The sequence below is a fragment of the Dermacentor andersoni genome, chromosome 10, assembly GCF_023375885.2.
Source record: "Dermacentor andersoni chromosome 10, qqDerAnde1_hic_scaffold, whole genome shotgun sequence".
NCBI classification, from domain to species: Eukaryota; Metazoa; Arthropoda; class Arachnida; order Ixodida; family Ixodidae; genus Dermacentor; species Dermacentor andersoni.
The window spans coordinates 29389827-29409750 of NC_092823.1; the positions used below are offsets into that span (position 1 = coordinate 29389827).

At 46.1% G+C, this 19924-nt stretch overlaps 1 protein-coding gene and 1 pseudogene across 1 annotated transcript in view; both read right to left on the reverse strand.

Annotated features, from left to right (window-relative positions):
• LOC129381909 (uncharacterized) overlaps nucleotides 1-19924 on the reverse strand; it is a 107599-nt gene that overhangs the window by 55731 nt on the left and 31944 nt on the right. The window lies entirely within an intron of this gene.
• Nucleotides 4732-6673, reverse strand: LOC140213673 (piggyBac transposable element-derived protein 4-like; annotated as a pseudogene).

Genomic DNA, 19924 nt, shown 5'->3' on the forward strand with positions numbered 1-19924 from the left:
GCTTTAACTCAGGAAGAGGACCTTAGTGTTGAAGCAATGAACGACAATCGCATGGGCATCATTAAGGAGTGCGCAATAGAAGTCGGTGGTAACGCCGTTAGACAGGAAACCAGTAAGCTATCGCAGGAGACGAAAGATCTGATCAAGAAACGCCAATGTATGAAAGCCTCTAATCCTACAGCTAGAATAGAACTGGCAGAACTTTCTAAGTTAATCAACAAGCGTAAGACAGCGGACATAAGGAACTATAATATGGATAGAATTGGACAGGCTCTCAGGAACGGAGGAAGCCTAAAAACAGTGAAGAAGAAACTAGGAATAGGCAAGAATCAGATGTGTGCGTTAAGAGACAAAGCCGGCAATATCGTTACTAATATGGATGGGATAGTTCAAGTGGCTGAGGAGTTCTATAGAGATTTATACAGTACCAGTGGCACCCACGACGGTAGTGGAAGAGAGAATAGCCTAGAGGAATTCGAAATCCCACAGGTAACGCCAGCAGAAGTAAAGAAAGCCTTAGGAGCTATGCAAAGGGGGAAGGCAGCTGGGGAGGATCAGGTAACAGCAGATTTGTTGAAGGATGGTGGTCAGATTGTTCTAGAGAAACTGGCCACCCTGTATACGCAATGCCTCATAACCTCGAGCGTACCGGAATCTTGGAAGAACGCTAACATAATCCTAATCGATAAGAAAGGGGACGCCAAAGACTTGAAAAATTATAGACCGATCAGCTTACTGTCCGTTGCCTACAAAGTATTTACTAAGGTAATCGCAAATAGAATCAGGAACACCGTAGACTTCTGTCAACCAAAGGACCAGGCAGGATTCCGTAAAGGCTACTCAACAATAGACCATATTCACACTATCAATCAAGTGATAGAAAAATGTGCAGAATATAACCAACCCTTATATATAGCTTTCATTGATTACGAGAAAGCGTTTGATTCAGTCGAAACCTCAGCAGTCATGGAGGCATTACGGAATCAGGGCGTAGATGAGCCATATGTAAAAATACTGGAAGATATCTATAGCGGCTCCACAGCCACCGTAGTCCTCCACAAAGAAAGCAACAAAATCCCTATAAAGAAAGGCGTCAGACAGGGAGATACGATATCTCCAATGCTATTCACAGCATGTTTACAGGAGGTATTCAGAGGCCTGGAGTGGGAAGAATTGGGGATAAAAGTTGATGGAGAATACCTTAGCAACTTGCGATTCGCTGATGATATTGCCTTGCTTAGTAACTCAGGAGACCAATTGCAATGCATGCTCACTGACCTGGAGAGGCAAAGCAGAAGGGTGGGTCTGAAAATTAATCTGCAGAAAACTAAAGTATTGTTTAACAGTCTCGGAAGAGAACAGCAGTTTACGATAGGTAGCGAAGCACTGGAAGTGGTAAGGGAATACATCTACTTAGGGCAGGTAGTGACCACGGATCCGGATCATGAGACTGAAATAACCAGAAGAATAAGAATGGGTTGGGGTGCGTTTGGCAGGCATTCTCAAATCATGAACAGCAGGTTGCCACTATCCCTCAAAAGGAAAGTGTACAACAGCTGTGTGTTACCAGTACTCACACATGGGGCAGAAACCTGGAGGCTTACGAAAAGGGTTCTGCTGAAATTGAGGACGACGCAACGAGCTATGGAAAGAAGAATGATGGGTGTAACGTTAAGGGATAAGAAAAGAGCAGATTGGGTGAGGCAACAAACGCGGGTAAACGACATCTTAGTTGAAATCAAGAAAAAGAAATGGGCATGGGCCGGCCATGTAATGAGGAGGGAAGATAACCGATGGTCACTAAGAGTTACGGACTGGATTCCAAGAGAAGGGAAGCGTAGCAGGGGGCGGCAGAAAGTTAGGTGGGCGGATGACATTAAGACGTTTGCAGGGACAACATGGCCACAATTAGTACATGACCGGGGTAGTTGGAGAAGTATGGGAGAGGCCTTTGCCCTGCAGTGGACGTAACTAGGCTGATGATGATGATGATGATTTTGGGTGGTAGAAACTCTGCGGTACCTTTCTCAGGTGCCAGAAGACGACATGCACTAAGTATGAGGGTAAGAAAAGACAATGAAGTATATTTTTCGGGGTGTCTACCAAGTTGACATTTCCAAATTCCCTGAGTTCGAGATTTTCCCTGAATGCCTTTGCGAAATACCCTGAGTGATGCAGAACTACGTTTTATGTCAAGACGGGCCCCTATCACCATATCGGCCGATGCTGTAAGTCTCTAGTAAGCATGTTAAAAAATATAAAAAACGACTTAATCCAATTTGAATACTAAGGAGTAGTGTTTACGTTATTCGAAAAGAGAATAGAATGGAAAGGTTAGTAAAATGCGCCGCAAATAAAATGTCTTTGAAAAAAAATTGAAATTGGATTCGGACATTCTCAAATATGAACAAAAAGGAGATGCATACAAAAGAAAATATTTTCGAATATGAGCTATTTCTATCAATTGATAGCAAGTTCAGTGGTATGAGGCCCAAACTTTCTCGCAACTGAGATTCTCTCTCAACATTCCGTAAGTCAACCTCAACTGTCCTGACATACTCAGCCCGCGCACGACGCCTCAGTGTTGTGTTTCACTGCTTTAAAGAGTTTATTTTGGTTTGGATGAGGGACACCTGCAACTCGGCATCAGCCAACACTGTGTTTTGAGCTCAAGCTCCTTGAAAACGGCGGCAGCACGCTTCCTTTCCTGTTCATTCCTTAATGCGTAGGTCCTTCCTATTTTTGTTCTCCTTCCGCTACTCGTTCGCCCCACGGACCATTTGAAGGATTGGCCAGATGCACAGTCCACGTCCGATTTTTCGAGCTCCCTAGGGGGTGCGAAAACGTCCGAAAAATCGGCCAGTTGGAAAAAATAAATGCATGCCATTCACTGCCCTTAAGGGCTCAAACCGCCACAGGCAATTCGAAAACACTCTGAAGGCCCATTGGCATATGTATTAGGCATATCGGCGCTCGTACTGTGACAGGAAATACCGGGTGCACGCATTTTAAATAAAGGAATACTACATACTCTGTCCCGTGGCAATAGCCCCTTTCCACGCGTGTTATGCTTCACTGCAATATTTTTGCGTATCCTTCACCAAGTAACATTTCTGACTTTCTGAACAGCTGACTTTCGGGAACCGGCATTATACAACGCACCGTGCTTTCCAAGCTTCTAAGCCAATCGCGAGGACCACAAAGGCGCAGTCCGTGCCATTGCTGACAGCAGCGAATTCTTTCAATAAAAAACACGGCACGCAACGCAAGAAGCTTCATAGCGACTGACTAAGTAGCTAGGCCTAGAGTTGACGCAGTGGAGGCTACGGCTGCTAGCGGATCTGCGTGTGAGAGCGCCGGTTCAAAATGACAGCGGTGGTGGCTTTGAGTCATGCTGTTTCGGACCTGTGGTAACGGCTAAACCCCCGGAAGATCGGACGGCGAAGAGTTCTTGCGTCCGAAATTTCAGACGTTCTGATACATTGACACTATGGAGTTGGTTCTAGTGCCGCGAAGTCGTCGAAATTCTCGAGAATTCGGAAAGTCGGTCGTTGACTGTACACTGGCAACTCTTACAGCCGACGAGGGAACCTCAAAGACGATTCATTACGATTCCAGTCTGTTACTCGAGCCAGCATTACCGCAACTTTCGACCCTTTCAATAATATTACAGCTAATTTTCCCTGATAGAGGCATAAATTCCCTGAGTTTGTACAGACTACTCAAAATCCCTGAGAATTCCCGGTTTTCCCGGTTGGTAGACACCCTGTTTACTTAAAGTCAGCCTGCAGATTTCTGACGTGGAGATGACTGCATAATCATGATGTCACGGCTGGCAGCAACTGTTGCCGAATCCGCGTGTGAGTAAAGCTTCCGGCATTATTCCTCATTATGCCATTTCCACCATGATGAACTGAGAATGGTAATAGTTTGCGCATGTTTGTAGTGGATCATCTGGCGTCTTGCAAGTACAGCGATAAGATGGATACGTGCAGTTGTTGATGTTTCTGCATGATTTTTTCTGCCTACATGATTTGTAAATTACGAAAATCTTATCGTTCATTCAATCTTCTGTGTATGTCTTTCCCGAACCATGTATTATTCATGAACCATGTAGAAACCATTATTGCATGCGTAACACGCATTGTGTAGTAGTTTCTAGAAACCACGCTGGTAACAGCGATTACACTACTTCAGCGCCGTTCTAATTCACGCGAAATGACGCCATTCAAAGCGTAAGAGCTTACGCTAGCCGGTGACTGCCAAAAGCCGAAGCACATTATTCTACGAGGTAGAAAGAGTGTCTTGCGAAAGTTTGGGCTACGGCAAAATTTCGGCCTTAGAAATACAGGAGGCACTACAAAGCATTCGCTGGCAAACTTAAAACATCCTTCAGGTCGCCTAGCACGATGGAGTATCCGACTCCAGGAATTATAGATCACCATGGTGTATAAAGCTGGGAGGAAGCACTCTGACGCTGACTGCCTGTCGCGCGCCCCTATTGACCCGCTACGGCGAGGCGAACTGGACGACGATGCCTTCTTAGGAACAATAATTGCAGACGAATTTACCGATCAACAACGAGCAGATCCGCAGTTACGAAACCTTGTGGAGTACCTAGGGTCAAGACTGACGTTGTCCATAGCATATTGCGGCGTGGAATGACTTCGTTTTGCTTGCTCAACGACGTCCTTGTGAAAAAAAAACTTCTCCCTAGGCAGCGCAAACTATCTTCTCGTTGTGCCAGCACCACTCCGGCCTGAAGTGCTGCGCGACAACCAGGCCACCGGCAGCTTCGGCTTCCCCGTACGCTCGCAAGAATACAAGAGAAATACTATTGGCCGCGCCTCGCTTCCGACGTCGCCCGCTACGTCAAGATATTGCGTGACTGCCAGCAACGCAAGACACCGCCAACAAGGTCAGGGGGATTGTTAACACTTTCGTGACTGTGGGAAAATCGGTAGTATTCGGGTAGTCTGGTAATTATTTTGTTTCCTGCCCCAGGAAATGATTCATGTTGAAGTGTATGGTATAAAATTGTAGAAAAACAAATTATCTTTCCAACGGTATTAATTTCAAACAACATATTTATTAATAATAACACGAAAAAATTATCAAAACAAAAAAATCGCAACAAGAACGAGAAAGATCGACAAAAACATCAATGCTGCTTTGCATAAAAAAATATTTAAAAAAAAAACCAAGTATACATTTTCAACAAAAGGGCCATTTGAAATCATCCTGCAAATATTAGCTCTCTATCTACAAAGGTATATAGGTACACAGGAAAACATTAGACCTAGTGTCTATCGTGCCACCGTGCGAAGCAGTTCCTCGATGAAGTGAAACAGAGGTTAGCTGCACATGTTTCGCAGAAAACATGTGTTTTCTGCTCAACTTTTCTTTCTTCATAGCATAGTTTACAGTTTCTATAACTTTCCATTTTTTGTGGTTGATGCTGTTGAACTTGAGGTGCACTCCGATAGGGAACAACAGGCGCGACTAGGGGGTCCGCAATATGTGGCTCATCATATCCCAGCAGCTGGTCAATTAGTTCTAGCCTGAAGGCCAACTGGTCGAAGTGCAAACTTCTCGATAGTTCTGGGACTTCTGGATGCTGCCGACGATGCTCGCTAAACATTATAAAGCTATTTACTACAGCTATATCGATGCAGTGGAAAAACAGTGTCTTCCACCATCGCAAGGACTTCATAAGGACGTTGTAGGATCCGATGAGCTGGTCGGATTTATCCACTCCAAGCATGCCCACATTGTATTTTTTGATCAGCACCGGCTTCTTCACGGACACTTCTGTCCACATATTCCCGACTTTCTTCCTTCGCTTTGCAAGGACGAATTTGTTCGCTGTGTGCGTGGTAGACATCATATTCACAAGCCGCCTGTCTTTCCATTGCAGGTACAAAACATCCTGCTCCCGCAGCCATCGAACGTCCCCTCTTTTTGCCTTCTTTTCCCACTGTGTGTCTTTGAGTTAACTTGGAAAGCCACGCCGATCTTTCCGCGTTGTCCCACACGCAAGTGTCTTGCGCTCCAGTAAATGAATAAACAAAGATGTGGAAGTGTAGAAATTGTCCGAAAAAATTCGGTAACCCTGATCAAGATAATTTTCGCACAGCCGCGTCACAACGTCGAATGCCAAACCACGCACGCTAGGTTCTTCGCGCTTTCCCGTATAGACGCTGAACTGAACAGTGTACCCCGTTTCCGAATCTGCCAAAACACATAATTTGTAACCCCATTTGATCACTTTATCCCTCATATACTGGCTAATTCCGGACCGACCTTTTGATTTGACCATTCTCTCGTCGACGGAGAGGTTCCGACGCGGTTGAAAAAATAACGCGGAAGAATCGTTGACGTGCTGAAGCAGAGAGGATATGCGGTGAAGCTTGCCATGGGATGCGACGGTCGTCTTCTCTGGATCAGACACACTCAGGAAGGCAAGCAACGCCTTGAACCGTTTCCTTGGCATCACTGTAGGTGGAAGAAGCCCTGAGAATATTCTTCGTGTGCTCCAATAACAATGCAAGCGTGGGACTTGCACGATTCCCATGTATACGAGAAGTCCGATGAACTTGAGCATCTCCTCTCGAGTGACTTCCTTCCACGATCCATCTCTCTCGCTGTACGTGGGTTTCTCAAAAATATGCATCCACGCATACTTATTTGTGTTGTTGCAGATCTTCCTGATGGTTTCGGCGGTGAAAAACAACATGAAGAAATCGACGGCTCTTACGAACCGCCGCGCAGCACTCCGGAGCGCGATTCCGAGGTCCACTCCCGGCGGTCTTCGTGGGCAAAACTTCACTCTCTCCGCGGCCGCCGGCAAATGGTCCCGTCCGAACGACGTTGACACCCTGCAGATAAGAGCTGTGACCTTTAGAACACGCCGGAAATCCTTACGACGCGATAACATGGTCCGAGAAGAAAGCAAAACTCACCGGCGGATACCTGTCGATGTTCCGGGGCGACTTGCCGCACTTTCGTCGTCCGTACTGAAGTCCGACGAATCGCAGTCGTCTTCCGAGTCTGTGCTGCTACCATCATTCGCAAATTCGAGCCCAGATGGATCAGAATCCGTCGAAACTCGCCGTTTGCGAGGGGCGGACACGCGCGACGTAGATGCCATTCCGGAAACAAGGAGCGCTCGTCACCGCGACTACGCAAGCGCTTTAAAAGTCCCCGAGCGGTGGAAAAGAAAAACACAAATCCGAAACTGATAAAATAGCCTCTCTTTGACCCGCTCGATAGCGCTAGCTGTCCGAAGCGCTAAGAGAAGCTCCAAAATTCAAACTTGTGCCATCGAGAACATACTGTCGACGCGAATAGGCGCGGTCACGAAAGTGTTAAAGACGATCGAGCCTCCTTGTCGACCGTTTCAGCAGATCAGGATGGGTTTTTGGGACCCTTTCCGATATCACCATCTGTAAACAAGTGGAACGTCGTGGCCACAGACTATCTTACCGGCTACGCCGAAAGGAAAGTTCTACCGAAAGGAAGTGCAGCCCAAGTGCCGAAATCCTTCGTCCAGAAAATCCTGCTGCGACATGGTGTCCATAAGTCCTCATCACCGACATCGGAACGTTCTTCACTGCAAATGATTCAAGCCGTTCTGAAGTACAGCCAGACAAACCACAGGAGGACAAATGCCTACCAGCAGCAGACCAATGGTTTTACGAAGCGGCTGAACAAGACCCTCGACCACATGCTTGTAATGTACGTCTTCGTCGAGCACAAAACTCGCCATGGACGTGAGCACAAGACGTGTGAATCTGTCATTCGTAACCTTCGCTTACAGTATGGCGGTGCAAGAAACAACGCAGATCGCGCCGTTGAAGCTGCTTTCCGGCAGGAACCCGACAACGAATATCGACGCCATGTTGCCGCACGTCACCGACAAAGAGTATTTCTACGTCGCCGCTTATCTCCAGAGCGCCGAAGAAGCCTGATAGCTCGCCAACCTGAACATCAAGAATAAGCAGAGGGCCGACAGACGGCACTACAATCTTCAACGAAGCTACTAGAAGTACCAGTCTGGAAATCATCTTTGGGTTTTGACGCCAATACGGTGACTAGGACTCAGAGAGAAACTGTTTCGAAGTTATTTCGGACCCTACAAGATCATCCGCAGTATTGGGGCACTGAACTATGAGCTCGAGCCAGACGGCATTTCGCAATCGCAGCGGCGCCGCGCGCGACCTAGAATCGTTCAAGTTGTGTGCGTTAAGCCGTTCGATCAGCGCTAACGAACTTTGGGACTTTTTTTCCGTGTTGATTTATTACTTTATTAAGTATGCTTTTGTTTCTCGCACTCTTTTCTGTTTGTAGCATCGGAACGGTGCTTCTTAAGAGGCAGGCATTGATATGTGTACTCTTTGTTTTTCCGGTGACACGCAGTGGTTACTCAGTGGCTATGGTGTTGGGCTGCTGAGGACGAGGTCACGGGATCGAATCCCGGCCATGGCGGCCGCATTTCGATGGAGGCGAAATGCGAAAACACCCTTGTACTTAGATTTAGGTGCAGTGTTAAAGAACCCCAGGTGGTAGAAATTTCCGGAGTCCTCCACTACGGCGTGCCTCATAATGAGAAACTGGTTTTGGCGCGTAAAACCGCACAATTTTTTTCCGGTGATCGCTTTTCACCGTCTAGTAAATGTTGAACGCTATCGCTCAGCGCAAGACGCGCCTGCATGCTTTAGCACTTACACGATTGTTATCGTCCATTCTGTCTGTTGCACTTGTCCTCGCCGAACATGCATTGTTAGAGTGCATCTACGCCAAGAATTGTGTTGTAGATACTGGAAACCACGCGGGCACCAGCTTTTACACTAGAACCTCGGTCGGCTGATATATAAAAGCTGACGCGCTTGACCCGCTGATCAGATTTCGGCGATCGCCGACTGTGTTCGTTCGCCCAATAAAGAGCCACTTAAGTCACTCACAGTTTTGTTGCCGTCACTATTACGTGACAATACGTAGCAGCCGACGAAGCCCTGGGAAACAACCGATTGCTGCCTAAGTCCGGTCCCCTCACAGTCTATTCAGTATTCAGGTGGAACTCCAAGCAACAAGGCAGGGCCGCGGAAACGTTACCCCAGATAACAAGCACAGTCATTTGTGACGATCCACATTGCCAGAGGGGGGGGGGGGGGCGGTAATGAGAGAGAGAAGAAGACGATGAGGTTAGCCGGAGGAATGTAGCAATAAATGAGTTCTACCTGCAGTACCCTAGTGAAATCTTTACATTGGCGCAGTCGAAAACAGGAACCTGTGGAGAATATGAACGCAGTTCAACGAGGCACGAAATGCCATCGAGGGCTACAAACCAAGTGACGAACAACAGGCCGAGCCGCTGGAGTGTGTGACCTGATGTTCTATGGAGCGTTCCAAGTGCCTGCGGGTTTACGGCTCACGACCCCGTCACTAAAGGTACCGCTCCTGCCTCCAATGAGCAAGACGAGTCTGTAATTCGTTTTAAAGAATCCATTTCAACCCATGAGGCTAAGCCAGCTGTAATGCCGCCAGAGAATGATATAACTATTCTTAACACGCTGCTTGACCTTCTGAAATGCCAGGTAAGGTAAAAGCAGCAGCTAGTAGATCTTGTTACGCTGTCAAGATCTGGAAACTAGACATATTCGATGGAAATATGTCAGGTGTACATACCAGGCTTCATTTTTATGAGTATGCTTGCTAGAGGAACCAATGGCTGACTGACGAGGATAGCATACATAACATGCGGACATTTTTATTTGCCAACGCACAGAAATCGTATGATCTTCGGCTAAGTTCACAGTTGAATGGATCATGGAGTAGGCGGAAGGAGAGCTTCTCTCGAACATTCACAAAGAGTCCCGTGGTACTATGGAATAACGCCATATTCTACAGACAGAAAGCAATAAACTTCAGAGAGTATGTGTTGCATAAGTGGCGTTTAATTTGTAAAGCCGAGCCGACACTTCCTGAATTGTCAGTTATCGCCCTCATTATGCACGGTATGACAAGAGAGCGCCAGAAGCAAGTTATAACTGGGTCGCCAAGCACAATTGACCAACTGCTTCAGTCACTGGCGTACGTTATGAGGACAGATTTTAATGTGCCATCAAAAGAGAGATGTTAGTTAGGTAAATGGGGTTTAATGGCGCAAAAGCGGCTAAGGCTATGCTGCGCCAAACTCGAGGTGTTTTAAAATCCAATTAATGAAAGAAAAGGCTTTGTTAATAATCTATATTTTATGTAAAAATCCAGTGTCGTCTAGAAATTTACGGACGTCACATAATGGGACTAGCGGATCATCACCTAAAATTAGAGCAGGGTGTAAAGGTATGTGTAGTTGATATAATTTGTGCAAAAAGTGTTCGTCTGTGTGTTTCAGTCTGCGTACATGTGAGTAATATGTGCATAACTGTTAGTGGCTGTTGACATTTCTCGCATGTTGGTGTGTCTTCTTTCGTAAGTAATTGTGTGTGAGGTGTGTGTGCCCAGTGCGTAGTCGGCATAAAACTACTTCGATGAATCGCTCCTGATGATAGCATGACTTCCACTCGCCAACAATGAGTTTCGTGAGATGTAGTTTGTTGTCAGCACAACGGTCCCATTCGCGTTACCATTTCGCCGTTAAGGCTTTTCTTATCGCGCGGATGCTATCTTTGTATGGAAGTGTTGTGTTTGTTATCTCTTTGTTCGCTGCCATCAATGCACATCAATCGGCTGCTTCGTTACCCGGTATCCCAACATGACTTGGTAACCAGCAGAAGCGGATTGATCTCCCGTATTCATTAAGCGCGACCATGTTTAGTATATCCCCTTAAAGGGGTTCACACTCAGATTTGAGATTTAGAGCCTTCAGTGTACTTAAGGAATCAGTGTATATGACTGTGTCTTTGTGCTTGCCTGTGACAATCTTTTTAACTACAACCCATACAGCGTAAACTTCAGCAGTGAAAACAGAGGCGTGTTTTGGTAGACGAATACTTCTTTCCCAGTTTTCTGTTACGGCCCCTACACCCACGTGTTCTTTTGTTTTGGACCCATCAGTGTAGAATTGCATGTGATTTTGATATTGGTCCTGAGAGCACGGAATTCCTTTATAATCTGTTCGTGTGGAGTTTCTCTTTTCCTTAAATGTGTTAATGTCCAGTCGCACAACTGCGTGAAATCGTACCACTGGGCCCAACCGTTCTGGTTTCTTGGCAACCTGGAGGGCGTCGTGGGGAATTTCATAATCCCGGCAGTATTGCTCATACCGGAGTACAAGTGGCCTAATCATGTTTGGTTTATTTGTGTAGTGTAGGCGTGAGGTGCACTGTGTGACGATGTTGTAGCATATGTGTTGCGGTGATGACTGAATTCTGAGTACGTAAGAGAATGTGAGTAACGCTCTGCGCTGGTGTAATGAGGGTTCATTACATTCAACATATACTTTAAATAGGTGACGTTCTGTAGGCACCACTTGCCAGTCGCAATCCAAGGTTATATACTGGATCAAGTCCTTGGATATAGGACTGTCTGGCTGAGCCGTAAACCACGGAGCCGTAGTCTAAAAGGCTACGCACAAGAGACCGGTAAATGCGTAAACGACAGGTTCGGTCGGAACCCCAGTGCTTATGAGATAAAAGTTTAAGGATATTCAAGACTTTATTTGCCTTAATCTTTAGTGTTTTAATGTGGGAGAGGAGGATTAGTTTTTTGTCAAAGATTACTCCCAAGAATTTATATTCTTGTTTTACCGGCAGCGCGACATCATTCAATCTTAAATCCGGGTCTAAGTACAACCCTAGTTTTTGCGAGAATAGCACTGTAATAGTTTTTTGAGTAGAGAAGCGAAAGCCATTTTTCTCAGCCCACTCCATTAGTTTATTAATTGTTATCTGGAGCTGCCTTTCACATGTTCGTAAGTTTGAGACGCGGCACGCTATTTGCAGATCATCGACGTATATGGAGTGCATAACTGAGGGGGGAATGACTTTGTTAACAGAGTTCATTTTTACTATAAAGAGTGTTGTGCTTAGTACGCAACCTTGTCGCACGCCGTTTTCCTGGATAAACGTGCGCGAGAGCGCAGTGCCTGGACGGATTTGGAATGTTATGTTGGACATAAAATCAGCGAGACAGTTTAGCATTTTGCCACGGATTCCTAATGCGGCGAGGTCACGTAAGATTCCAAACCTCCACGTGGTATCATACGCTTTTTCTAAATCGAAGAACACTGCCAGGCAGTGCTGTTTGTGTACAAATGCCTCACGTATTTCGTGTTCAAGTCGGACGAGGTGGTCTGTCGTTGAACACCCTTTTTTATAGCCGCACTGATAAGAATCAATGGAGTTCCGTATATGAAGCGTGAAAGTTAATCTGGCATTTACGATACTTTCATACGTTTTCGCCAAACAACTTGTCAGGGCAATGGGTCGAAAGCTGCTTGGGGATGTGGGGGATTTACCTGGTTTTAAAGAAGGCACAACTATTGCGTTTTTCCAGCTTTTTGGCATGTTTCCGGATTCAAATACTTTGTTAAATAATTTAAGGAGAGCCTCTACGGATGCTTGGGATAGGTGTGCGAGCATGGAATAATGGATCCGGTCAGGACCTACTGCAGTTTTCTTGCCAGCACAGAGAACCCTGTTAAGTTCTTGTACCGTGAATGGAGTGTTGTATTCGTCGCTTGACATGCTAGCAGTTGGTAGTTTCTCCTTTTCGGCCGATAGTTTGTATTTTAGGAATGTGTTTGAATAGTTAGCCGAGCTGGAGACGTTGTAGAAATGCTCGCCAAGTATATTCGCTTGCTCTTGTAGTGTTGTTTGAGTAGCTGAAGGTGTAAGTATGGGTATTGTGTATGATGAGTAGTCCCCCTTAAACTTCGTGACCTGTTCCCACATCCTTTTGGATGTGACCGTGCTATTAATTGTAGATACATATTTTTGCAAGGAAAATTTTTCTGCCTGTCTCCGGATATATCGAGCTTGCGCTTTGGCTTGTTTGAAATTTAGAAGGTTGTTATATGTCGGGTACCTGCATAAGATTCCCCAGGCCTTATTTTGGTGCTTTTTTGCTACGGTGCATTCATGTGTCCACCAAGGATTAAGCTTTTTTCGAACAATGCCAGAACACTGCGGAATGGACTTTCCGGCTGCAGAAATAATGCAAATGGTAAACTTTGCATTTATTTCCTCAGTGCTTAGGTCCGTTAAAATAAGTTCCTCCAGCCTGGCGCTTTCCGTATATACAGCCCAGTCTGCCATTTGTAACTTCCAATGGCGTGGTTTGTGGGATAGAATGGGTAGTGTTGATGTAAGGTGGATTAAAGCAGGTAAATGATCACTGCCATATGGATTCTCCAGTACGTCCCATTTAAAATCGCTAAATATATCCGGAGAGCAAAATGCTAAATCAATGCAGCTAAAAGTACGTGAACTCGGTGAAAAATGAGTTGGCCCCCTGAATTTAAAAGACAGATGTTGTTTGTTAAAATAAAACCTTCGATAAGTTGTCCTCTTCGGTCATTCTTATCGCTGCCCCAAAGAGTACAATGAGCATTAAAATCTCCAACTACAACAAAAGGTTTCGGCAGATGGCTAATTAAATTTTGCATGTCTCGAGTTGTGAAACGGGTATGGGGAGGGATGTACAACGAACAGACGGTGACAGTCTTAAAAGTTAAAACGGTGACAGCTACTGCCTCAAATGCAGTATTTAGTGAAAGGTTCCGTGTGGGGATGCCGCCTTGAACGACAATAGCGACACCTCCTGATAGACGACTGGAGTGTTCGCGGTCCTTTCTTATGACTGTAAAGCCTTTAAGAACATTTGTATGCTTTGGTCCGAGGTTCGTTTCTTGAAGGCAGAATGCCACTGGTGATAACTTATTTATAATGTCTTTGATGTCACCTAAATTGTGAATTAGGCCTCTGCAATTCCAATGAATGATGAAAGACATGTTATTGGGATTGTAAAAAGAGTTACTTGTGTGTGTGAGCTCACGGGTTGTAGGTGACTTGTATTTAAAAGCTGATTACTCTTATGAAAGGCGGTAACCGTTCAGGTTACCTTTCCTTTTCTCAGCGAAGGTATATTATGCTTATCCTTCTGTAAGCGCTCCAAGGAACGCTGGTCTTTTGGCGTCAATGACGCCGGGGTTTTGGGATCGACCTCAATCGCCTTTTCCGAGGCGCTGGACGATCGAGTGCCAGGCGCCGAGACACGCGTCTCGGGCCGTGGGGTACGGTTCAACTTCGGGCCCTGCGGCACTGTGGTCTGCGGGGCCGTCCTCGTTGCTGATGGAGCAGCACTGGCTGCAGCCACCAAGGGGCGGTTGGGTTTTCTACAGGGGTACCGGACGTGGACCCTGTAGATTCCTGAGGCCGGTGTGACGCTGCCCCCTGCCGCGTCACACTGGCATAGCTTGCTTGAGGTAAGTGCCCTAGCCTTTTCCTCGCTTCGTAGAATGAAATCTTTTCCTTTACTGTGATTGCTATTATTTCTTTTTCTCTTATCCAGCAAAGGCCGCTCCGCGAGTAAGCAGGATGATCGCCCTTGCAATTGACACATTGTGCGGGAGCATTGCAGTTGTCAGATGGATGGTCGTTGGCACTACACTTCGCGCATGTTCCCTTTCCTCTGCATGATTGAGATGCATGCCCGAACCTCTGGCACTTGAAACAGCGCCTTGGGTTGGGTATGTACGGTCTGATGTTGATTTTCAGATATCCTGGGTCGAGTGAACTAGGGACAGTGCTACTACCAAATGTCAAAATCACATGTTTCGTCGGGATCTGTTGGTCATTTCGTCGTAGTGTGATTCTCTGAACCTTAATTACGTTTTGCTCCTGAAATCCTTCGAGGAGCTCTTCGTCGCTGATGTTCAAGAAGTCTTCTTCAGATATAACTCCCCTGCTAGTGCTGAGTGAGCGGTGTGGAGAGATTGTCTCTTTGATGTCACCGATAGTGGTGAGTTCGGCGAGTTTCTCAAGTTGGTCTTTTTTGTTCAGTTCAAGGAGGAGGTCTCCGCTAGCCATCTTCGTGGCTTTGTAACCAGCTCCAATTGTATTTGCTAGGCATTTCGATACTATGAATGGTGACAGTTTTCTAACGGTGGTGTTGCCTTCACTATGAAGAACATGGTATTTCGGAAATGTGACTTGGCTTGGTTTTAAAAAGAACTGAAAAGTTGCTTCGGTGCGACCACTTTTCAGAGGCCGATCTGAAAGTCGCGGGAACGCTTCTGCCATTGGATGGTTTCAAAATTCGGTGGCGGTGGTAGCCACCCACCACGGAGCCCAACAAGGGGACGCTACAGGTTCCAGGAAACCTGCAGACGCCAGCTATACAGCGTCACAATAACCTAGTGTATACACCCAAGGTTGAATATATCACACACGGTTAACCCTTGCCGCCAGCAAATACGAAAGTAATAAGAAGTGAAGAGAAGACAGGAAAGATGAGAAAGTGGGAGAGAAAGACGATGATTGGAGAGGAGGACAGGAAAAGGCGACTGCCGATTTCCTCCAGGTGGGTCAGTCTGGAGGTGCCGTCTATGTGAAGCCGAGGCCGAAGAGGTGTGTTGCCTCCGCCGGGGGGCCTTAAAGGTCCAAACACCCAGCATCGGCTCAACCCCCAGCATCCCCTTTTCCCCAGACACGGCTAAGCCGCGCATGGCTACACGCGGGAGGGTCCAACCCTCGTGTGCTCGGGTACATGGTGTCGCAACACACCAAACGCCTGCTGACGCAGACGCCCCTGCGAGTAAAGAGAGAAGAGTCACAACTCTATACCAAGCGACGAATACACGCGAGGCTCGATACCTCATAACCAACCGTACCTTAAAAAGTCCAGGGACCACAGAATCTTACCAATATGCTGTAGAAATGGTGTTCCTTGGTAAATCAGGCGTTACGACACTAACGATGCTAGTAAACAACCGACACATGTCACCATTGATTGACACTGGTGGTTCCGTGAGCCGGACTAATGAAACTACAGTGAAGTCAACCAGCGTGATATCCAGAAAGCATATTCGTGTGTGTAGCTACGATGGCTCGTCTCCAGATTACCATAAATTGACAACAGCAGCTGTTGAGTCTGAAGGTCCTAAGTTCAAGGTGGAAGCGCTCGTCGTGTCAGTGATGAACATCGCCTTTCTTTTATCATGACCCCATTTGTAGAACATGAAGATGAACATACTATGGAATGAAGAGGTGACTATTGAACAACCTGAGCAAGACGTGTTTGACGGAGAAACCCGATGAACGAAAGCCATCATTCGCGGAAGACGTGCCGCTGAAGCTCCCCGAGCTAATTTGCATTGGGCCACATCCCGAAGCCACAACGGTGATTGAGGGGCCGTTCTTATTGCGCGACAGCACATTAGTCAGAAAAAAGCTGTATAGCCCCAGCCATGAAAACAAAGTATGGCTAAGGCAAGAACTTCAAGGCATTTTAGAAGCAGGGATCTCTAGGCCATCGACATCCTGTTTCGTTTCCCCTATTACCATTGTACCGAAGGAAGATGGATCACTCCGAATGTGCACCGATTACCGAATGATGAACAAGCAGACCGATCTTTTTCCATACCCGATGCCTAGGATAGATTACATCATTGACGAGACCGGAGGATGCGAATGGTTCTCAAGTATAAACTTATGCAAGGGGTACTGGCAAGTACTACTGAAAGAAGAGACTAAGAAATTTACGTCATTTGTCACACCGTTCGACATCTACGAGTTCATTCGGTTACAATTTGGCTGGAAGAATCCTGTCGTCGTGGTTCCAGAAGATGAAGGAAACGCTCAGGAAATTCACAGAAAATGTTGCAATGTATATGTGGATGATATCATTGTCTACTCCAGGACAAGGGAAAACCACGAGGAGCATTTGAGTAATGTACTTGAGGCACTAAGCACCGCACGACTTAAAATTAACATGAACAAGAGGGAGTTTTTTGCGATAAGGTGGTTTTCCTCAGAAGGGTGTTTGACGTTGAAACAAAAAGCACCAAGGAAGAGTGTGTTCAACGCATCAATAAAATGATGAAGCTGTATGATGTTCATTTCGCCCGAGCGTTTTTGGGACTGGCGGGTCATTTCCGTGCATTCATAAGAGACTATGCCAGAAAAACCAAATGTCGCACCGCACTGACCCAAAAGAGCGTGCCATTTATGTGGTCAGAAGAGGGTGGCAATAGCTAAACCGTGCTTGTCGGCATCATTTCATTGGACCCTGTGTTAATGCTCCCCGACTTCAAGTTGCGCTTTGAGCTCTATACTGACGCATTTCATGGAGTAGGTGCCATACTCTACCAGCGTGATGCTACGGAGCACCAAGGAAAGGTGCTGAGGGTAGTAGGTTACTACTCTTCCACGTTTACGAAGACGCAAGAAAGTTAAGCAAATAAGAGAAGGAAGCACTGGCGGTGCTGTTAGCCTTGAGATACTTCAGATGCTACCTGGAAGGCAACCACTTCAAACTGTTCTCGGGCAACCACGCGTTTGACGTATCTGTAAAAGCTATCGCAGCCGAAGAGCAGAATAGCTCGATAGGTTCGCGAAGCACAACAATTCAGCTTTGACGTCTTACATCGCGCGGGACAGAAACATCAAGTTCCCGTCACCTTATCTCACTCCACGTGCCACATGAAACCTGAACAAGAAATATATACCTTTCACAGCTTTGGGAAGGCACACAGGAGATGGAAGTAAAGAACGGCGGAAATATGTCCCGGAGACCAAAGTCCCAACAGTCCTGAAGCTTTACCACACTAGTTCAGATTCAGAAGGACACGACTGGATCCTGGAAAACATACCACAAGATAGACCAGCGTTTCACTTGGAAAAACATGAAAGAAGACATCAAAAATTATGTGAAAACTTGTCATCAGTGTACGCCTGTTAAAGCCAAGCACAAGCCTAGAGGTAGCAGGATGGTCTTGCCAGAGTATTGTCATTGTGCATCTGCATTGCGCTGAAATCAAAAAGAAGGGGGAGGGAGTTAGAAGGGCGCAAGTATTGCTTGTGGCCGTGGACGAGTGCCCGTGTTTTGTCGCCGCCAAAGTTGGAGAGGAGGACGCAAACTGCGTGGTATCATTCCTAGAACGAGAACTATTCAAGAACGCAAGAGACGTCGTCGCAGACAATGGCCCAGCACTTAAAAGCGAAAAACTGCGACTTTGAGTTCGGAAAAGGAATATCACCCTTCGCTTCCCAGCAGCTTACTATCCGGAAGCGAATTCCCTTGCAGAGCGAATGATAAGGGGCTTGAAGATGCACATTCCCTTATACCCCGAATTCAAAGATGGCTGGAAATGCGCCTTCGAAGCCGCCATTGCACATCCCAACAGATCATATGCAGCAGACCTGGGATGCAGCCCACATTTTGCCGCATTAGGCGCGAGCTCATGGCTGCCAGCGTACCACAAATTGGGCTTAGTGAAACAAATTGGTCTAAAGGAATATCGCAAGACTTCTCATCAGCGACAGAAATATAGAGCGAAAATGAAAAAGAATTTTGACAGCAGACACTGCTCAAAGGTGCCGGAGATTGAGCCAGATTCGTAGATTCTGGTCCGAAAGCGACTTGATTGGACAACGTCGTTTACGGTATCGTAATATGTCGCCAAGACAGCTAAACAGCAAGGACTTCTGAATGCAATATACTACCAACGACCCATTGAAAAAGTTTAAAAGGCTTCAATTGTGAATGTGCTACCGTATTATCATCTTGGGTGCCAGGACAGCCGATTGGGAGTGTGTGGCGATCCACAGCGCCAGGACGGTAATGAGAGAGATAAGAAGACGATGAGGTTAGCCAGGGAAATGTAACACTACATGGGTTCTACCTGCAGTACCCTAGTGAAATCTTTGCATCATTATGCTGCCATCACCTCCTGTCATTAACTTCGAACGGAAACAATTTTGCTCGTAATCGTTCCTGGAGCACAAAAGCCTAACATTGACATTAATCCTGATGCGATAACGCTAACGTACGCAAAATGTGAAGCATCGTTTCACATAAAAACGCCTTGTTACAATGTCTGGAAGAGTGTTCTATTTGATATACAGACGCAAGTGGAACTGCACTGAAGATAAAACTGGCTATTTCATTGCAATGTACTTCCGTAAATGTATTGCCACGTGGAATTAGCTACCAAAAACTGCAATTATGTGGCATGCCGCTCATTTTACGCGGAATGATGCTCCATTATGTAAAGGGAAAATATTTTCAAACGTTCTCCATTTTCATCTGGAATTTAAGAGGAAATACATTAGGGACATGAACACGTCAGTGAAAGAAAGGTCTGTCGTACTTGGCTGCATACGTGGCCAACCACACAAGGTCTTTGCCGCCTTTCGCAAGACGACACTAACAAAATCACACTCCGCTTTCCGTCTAGAGGGCACCAGTCATCGACCATTCAGTCGAAACCTTATTAACATTTTAAAAACAATTAAAGAAAGGTGGAGGTATCTCATTTGTTAAAATTGTACTACTACAAACAACTATAGCAACAACTAAACTATGCAACATATTCCCTTGTGTAATCATCTGCTAGCTAATCTGGTGTTCACTCGCGAGCCTGCCTCAACTCGCCGAGCAAGAAAATATGTAAGAACCAAGCTTCCATCGACTCTTTGCATCGAGAAGACTACGCCTATCCATCACGAGCTGAGTGTCCGATGCGGGCTGTGTGGGTGCCAGCTTGTTTGGTTTCCAGGTTCTGCATACCAGCTTACAAAAAAGCAGTGCCTACAGAAGCTTATGCATTTGTGCTGGTTGGTTCATGATTACAAGAAAATAGCGCTGCACGGCAGGACAAAGAGAAAGCCAGAGACCACAGCGCTGACTAACAACTGTTTCCATTATTTCATTCAGCATCTATACATATATATATTGAAATGGGGTTTATTGCAGCTCG